The sequence below is a fragment of the Labeo rohita genome, unplaced genomic scaffold, assembly GCF_022985175.1.
Source record: "Labeo rohita strain BAU-BD-2019 unplaced genomic scaffold, IGBB_LRoh.1.0 scaffold_1283, whole genome shotgun sequence".
Lineage (NCBI taxonomy): Eukaryota > Metazoa > Chordata > Actinopteri > Cypriniformes > Cyprinidae > Labeo > Labeo rohita.
In genome coordinates this window covers 1-6884 of record NW_026127432.1, presented here as the reverse complement: position 1 = coordinate 6884, position 6884 = coordinate 1, and the positions used below count along the sequence as shown (strand labels likewise).

Below are 6884 nucleotides of genomic sequence, written 5' to 3'. Positions count from 1 at the left end.
AGGTGAGCAGCAGTGTGTCTGTCACTGAAATGAAAGCAGTCCAGAAGATACAAGGTCATCTGAAAGTCCTCAATGAAATGACATGTCACACTCATGTAGCTGGTTGTTGTAATAGACGTCCAGCAGTCTGTTGTGAGACACACAGCAGAGACATTCCTGATTTTTTCCATAATGTCACTTCTTAACTTGTCATACAGCCTAGGCATTACAGTTTTTGATAATGTTTTTCTGCTAGGTAGACTGTATGATGGGTCGAGAAGATGCGAATATTCCTTAAAGCCCTTATCCTCCACGATAGAAAATGGCTGAAAGTCACAAGCGATCATTCTCACCAGAGCTTCATCAAGCTTGTTCTGTCTTAAAGGATCCATTGGCCTTGTAACAAAACTGCTCATTGTAGTTTGTTGTTGTGGTCTTCGTGGCCTAACTGCTCCTTGGATGGTGGTGGATGCTGCTGGTGTACTGGATGCTGTAGATGCTGTTGAAGGTCCAGCAAAAGTGCTGGTGGTAGAAACAGCTCCAGCTGCTGCAGGGCTACCATCTTCAGTCTCTGTTCTTACTTGTGCTAACAGCACAGTTGGATGAGATGTTTTAAGGTGCCTCCTCAAATTAGAAGTGCTTCCTCCTTTTGTTGAAAAATTTTTCTTGCAGATCATGCATTTTGCTTCAGTGGCTGAAGTTTCTCCAAAATGCGTCCAAATGTCACTCCTTTTTCTGGTGCTCATTCTTCTCCTGAGGTGCTAAAATCTGAGTGACCTAGGCTCCTCACCTACCTACTGTAAAATACACGGGGGATGGGTGTGGAATGGTTCCCTTGGTGACAACCTTGATGGACAGTTGTCCTTCAGCTGAACCATTGGTTTAACCCTTGTGTGATCCAAGCACATTATAATTCTAAATAAATCACTTTAATTCTCCAATTTTATTTCAATTACAACTTGACAATTTGTTGTTATCATAACCTTAATATTTTTACCCAACATTTATTTTCCAAAATGTTGTTTTCTTTTACTTTGACATTATGTTCTTTTTGAAAAAACTTTTATATGCAAATATTAAACTAAAATGTCAGCTCTGCCTAAGAAAAACAATTATTATACAAGCAATTTGAAAATTGGAATAAAAACAAACAAACAAGATATAAGTAGCTACTTTGTATTTGTAGGCTTGGATTATTTTATTATACAGTTCATTGTTCTGAAGGCAGTAAACGGACAAATAAAAAAAATATAGAAGGGATTTGTTTATTTATGAACTACATCACAGATCCTCAAAAACCAGAAACAATCACAGTGACAGAAATGGGCACACCTTTTTTTTATTTCTTTACTTATTAGGCCTATTCATCTTTACATTAGTATTACTAACTAAGATACTGATGCGGGATAAGGTCACGTGACAAAAGAACGAAAGGACTCGGAGGACTCGAGAAATGAACTAATCTTTTCTTTTCCGGCTCAGACTGCATTGGTTAACGTTAGGGAGCGGTCACGTGACAAAAGAACGAAAGGACTCGGAGGACTCGAGAGGTGAACTAATCTTTTCTCTTTCCGGCTCAGGCTGCATTGGTTAACGTTAGGGAGCGGTCACGTGACAAAAGAACGAAAGGACTCGGAGGACTCGAGAGGTGAACTAATCTTTTCTCTTTCCGGCTCAGGCTGCATTGGTTAACGTTAGGGAGCGGTCACGTGACAAAAGAACGAAAGGACTCGGAGGACTCGAGAGGTGAACTAATCTTTTCTCTTTCCGGCTCAGGCTGCATTGGTTAACGTTAGGGAGCGGTCACGTGACAAAAGAACGAAAGGACTCGGAGGACTCGAGAGATGAACTAATCTTTTCTCTTTCCGGCTCAGACTGCATTGGTTAACGTCAGGGAGCGGTAATGTGTTGAACCACAACGAGACTTAAACCCGACGACTTGTCAGATCAGAGGTGAGGTGAGCTAGACTAAAGACCCAGGTAGGCTAAGTAATATATAACTATTTTATTGTTCTTATAGCATTATAGTATTGTCTTGTTTGTAGTGTGATTCACGTTTGTGTATATAGATGTGTTAGGGAAGTATCACATAACATTTTAATGGCCTTTTGCTAAAATGAACGAAATGAACGAAATGACTCGAAAAAAGATTCGTTCATTTTGCTGAACGAGACTCAAAGATCCGAGTCGGTAAAATGATCCGAACTTCCCATCACTAGTTCACGTGTCCCTTAATAACCAATCACATTACATCACTGACATCACCGAATTTCAGTCAGAGTTGTGCGACACTTATTTGCCGTTTACGGATACCATAGGAATGAATGAGAAGTGCCGTAATCTGAATATCACCTGTCGCAAAAAGTTTTTTTTTTTTTGTGGTAAATTCTAAAAATAGTTTAATCCAAAAGTATTGTGTAGTGTAAAACATGTTGAAGTTTAGCAGATAGGCTGTCGATTCATTAAATGATTAAGCCTTTTACTCCAAACAGCTGTTTATTCAGCGTAGTAAACTTAGCCTAAACTTAACCCTTACTATAATGCAAAAACAGTATTATTGTTGTACAGTGTGACAGAAATTGTTGTGATGTGTCCAGTTACCAGAGCTGTCTCCCTTCTAGCCTTCTAGACCAGTGGCGAGCATACAGAAAACAGATAAAAATAAAATTTCCAAATGTTTAAAATGTCTTGAGAAGCATGAAAGTATACAGTTATGATGACTCCATTTGATTTATTCGAGTTTTGCATCAAACACGATGTAATTTTTGGCAATTGAGATCTATAGATTTCTATGCTGTATTAACAACAAATAGCATGTACAATGCCATATCTCACTGTATAACAAAACATTTCACATGCATCAAAATCAAGGAACAAGAAAAAAACAAAACAAGAAGAGAGGGTACATAAGCATCAGTTTACAGACAAATATATCTTACACAAATATTTCCATTTCCATATGATATTACAATGAAGTGTTAATACAGAAAGGTAAGCGCCATTACATAATTTTATGTGAAAACAAAATTAATTGCATTTATTAATCCTTTTAACCACTTTACTATTTTTAGATGTTGACATCACATCTGTATACATTTTAATCTCTTTTTTAAGGACTATAAAAAGAGATTTGCCTTTTGTAAACTTGCATTTATGAATGTGAAATTTACATAAAAATAAAATAAAATGTATAATAAAACAAACATCGTTTAAGGAGCGATCTTTAATATAATAACCTAAAATCACATGTTTAAAAGATAAGGAAAATGTTTTTAAAATATTATCAGCAATGAAAACTTTCACATTATTCCAAAAATGCGGGGTATATTGACAGGACCAAAACTGATGAGAAATAGTTTCAGTGGAGCATTCACAAAAGAGCATTTTAAATCAGTATCCATTTTACATTTTTGTAGAAATTATTTTGTAGAATAAACTCTTTGGATTGATTTGTAAGGAGAAAGTTTTGAGGTAATGACCAAACTTGAGACCAGTTTACATTATTAAATATATTGTTCCAGTAGAAAATAACAGAAGGTGAAGAAATATATTATTTTTTAAAAACAAAGATCTGATTTTATAGTCATTAGGTTTAAACCCAGAGAAACAGATAAAGCCAACTGATTGTATACAACAAACACACAATTGTTGTCTTAATGTTAAATTTGATGTCATTTTTGTAAACGGACAGAAAGTGTAAATTGTGAGAAAGGGTGGAAAGAAAGTGATGCCCAGCAAACTGCAGTCTCACCTTCAGAAAAGCAAGAACAAGAATATGAAAAAGAAACAGAAAAAAACAAAATCCAAAGGGTCAGGAGATACAAATACATTGAAACCTGTCAGATGCAAAAGCATGGAGCGTCTGGGACCAAATTGTAAGTATTATTTTTCACACAAAAGATGAAACAAATAGAAGTCTTTTTCTTTACTTTATTGTGATGCTGCTCTTTTCACTGATGAAGCTGACTTAAGCCTGACTGCTGCTTTTTTTTTTCTCCAGTCTCTCATGATCCAGTCAGAGCTGTAGAATTTCGTTCTGATGTACCAGAAGGTCCAGGATGAGGTGAGTTTACTTTACTGGCAGTTATAATGACATGAATTCATCATCACACTCATAGATGTATTTTAGTATTGGCTAATATTTGTTCATGAATATTCTCGGTGTTTTAGAAAACAGGACCTTTATCTCCAGTATTTGATGGGTGATCTGTCACCAGCTAGCCAAATTTCTACTGTACTTGCAAGTTGCAAACAGTAACACAAAAGAATACAATTACTGATAATTCCAACTCAGGAAGAAGATTGTCAATTTTGGGGCAAGAAAGAGCTACCTGGAGCTACCTGAAAGAAGGACATGAAGACCATAACCATTTCACATCTAAATACCTACACACACACACACACACACACACACTTCAGTCTACAATATCTACATTGCAGCTGTAGGATATCAGAGTGAATCAGACAAATTGAAGATTCAATCAGATCATTGTTGAAACCAAAAAAGCCAAATTCAACAAAGAGGCCCAAGCTAACCAGACCACGTCATAAATCGGTCCATGATACCCTGGCACCAGCCAGCCTGAAGTAAGCCTAACCAACTGACTTTGAACAGCTTTGTAGGGTATCAGAGTGAATCAGACAAATGGAAGATCCGATCAGAAGATTTGGTTGAAACCAAAGAGCCAAATTCCACAAAGAGGCCCAAGCTAACCAGACAACGTCATAAATCTGTCCACGATAACCTGGTGCCAGCCAGCCTGAAGTAAGCCTAACCAACCAACTTTCACAACTTTGAACAACTTGCAACATTAACAAAAGAACCCAATTATTGATAATCCCAACTCAGAAAGGAGATTGTCAATTTTGGGGCAAGAAACCCAAGACCACTGGTCAAAGATACAGCACATCAGGACCATCACATGAGGAAACTTTGCCGCTAAGCCACGAACTTCCAGCCAATCAGCAACCTTGGGAAACCCCCTTTCTGCAACGTCATCAAAAAGTGAATCCCTTAACACAAAGGCAATGGAAGTACAAACCTCCAGATTCTAGCTGAACTGGTGCATTTGATATAAACTTTAATAACCTCATTAAGAAACTGAACGCGAGGGTTAATTAAATGATTGATGGTTGTTCATATTGCTATAAACTATAAAATTTCATATTTCATATTTCACTCTTCTAAACTCTTTCCTCATCTACCCTCTTTCCTCAACACGTGTGAATGTGTGTCTATGTGTTAGATTAGTTTATATGTCTTAGGTTTTTCCCAATAAATTCCTATTCATATTGAAAAGAGAAGTATCTTGTGTTTTCCCTGGTGAAAAAACAGCATATGCTGGTAGCTATGTTTTGATGCTGGGATGCTGGTTAGGCATGTTTTGGTGCTGGTTTAAGCTGGTCCTTTACTGGTTTATGCTGGTCATGTTGCTGCTAGCATAAACTGCTGCTAGCATAAACCAGCTAAGGACCAGCATAGACCAGCAGAAAGAAGCCACAGCAAAACTGGAGAGAACAAGGAGAGATAGAGAACAAACTGGAAGAACCACAAACCCGTGAATCAAGACACAGTGAAGCGCACAAGATAGGACACCATGGGTTATGTAAAACCAGATCGTAAGTGTTTATTAGCATTAACTCTCACTGATTTATTCATGATTACTCTGTTGAATAACTTAGATGTAACGCAACAGGAGGTGCACAATGTCTATGTGAATTTTTATTTTATTTATTTCCTTTATTAATTGTAGTCTCTAATGATCTAAATATAAAAATATGTATAGTATTTTTACGTTACATTAATCAGCGTCTCTTTAATACCGCGTGGTTTATATACATGTTGCTGCTGATTAGGCTGACATTTTTGACACACACACCAAACAAGAGAAAATGTATCTCAAACCACGTTGCACACCGTTTCAAGAAAACCATAGCAAAATGTTGAGCACCGGTATGAGGTTCAACTTGTCCCAGGTGCTGCTGCGCAGGAGTGGACACATGCCTTAGCAGTCAGCCAATCAGAACAGAAACCCTGCCACCACCACCCAACCATAGTTTGACAGTTTTTGTGATTGGTCAAGACAGAAAAAGAAATTTCTGATTGAATAGCAAACAAGCGTTCTGTACAAAGTGGACTGCATCTTTGTGGTGGCCGGTGATATGACAACATGACCACCACAAGAACACACAAAAGCCTGTTGGGCTTGGGCTATTTAGCAGTGGCATTGGAAATGAGAAGAGTGGGTGACCTGAAAAAGAAAGTAAATATTGATAGTAGAAACTAAATCTTTCAGAATAAAATACAAGCTAGCAGCTCTATCTAGTGGACGGAATTACTGAAACCTCAGAACTGATCGATCTTAGTTTAAAAAGTAAATAATTGTAATAATGACCTTTTATTAATAATAATAATAACAATGTTATATTATAAACGTGAACAGGAACTTAAACCTTTTTTGGTGGGACTGTCTGGGTGCACAGGACAAGAAAGGAAGGAATCACTTCAAGTGAATATAGACTCCAGTCAGTGGTGATTTTGCTCTATGGTTTATTGACACCTTCTTTCAAAAACCAACACTTAAATGTTTGACAACTTTTTGGAAAATTAAGTAGTCAGTGGAAAGAATTTTCAAAAACAATATAAAATGATAATGTAAAAACTAACTGATACTAAAATATGATTGTACATAAATCAGCACATCAAGTAGTATCATGAAGTCAGTCAACATTTTAAAAAATTAAAGAAGAGAGATCTGAACACAATGATTCCAAATGGGCCTGAAACTAATTTGGTTACAATATGTGTGTAACTCAAAACACTTTATTAAATAACTTGAGACCAGTCATTATTAAAGGAGAAGTCCACTTCCAGAACAACAATTTACAGACAATTTACTCACTTT

General features: G+C 36.8%; 1 long non-coding RNA gene across 1 annotated transcript; it reads left to right on the top strand.

Annotated features, from left to right (window-relative positions):
* The first annotated feature begins 1750 nt into the window (after nucleotides 1–1750).
* LOC127157963 (uncharacterized) lies at nucleotides 1751–5246 on the top strand. The gene is made up of 4 exons (XR_007826034.1): nucleotides 1751–1959; nucleotides 3671–3854; nucleotides 3980–4042; nucleotides 4150–5246. It is a non-coding gene; the product is annotated as an uncharacterized LOC127157963 (long non-coding RNA).
* Nucleotides 5247–6884: the final 1638 nt, after the last annotated feature.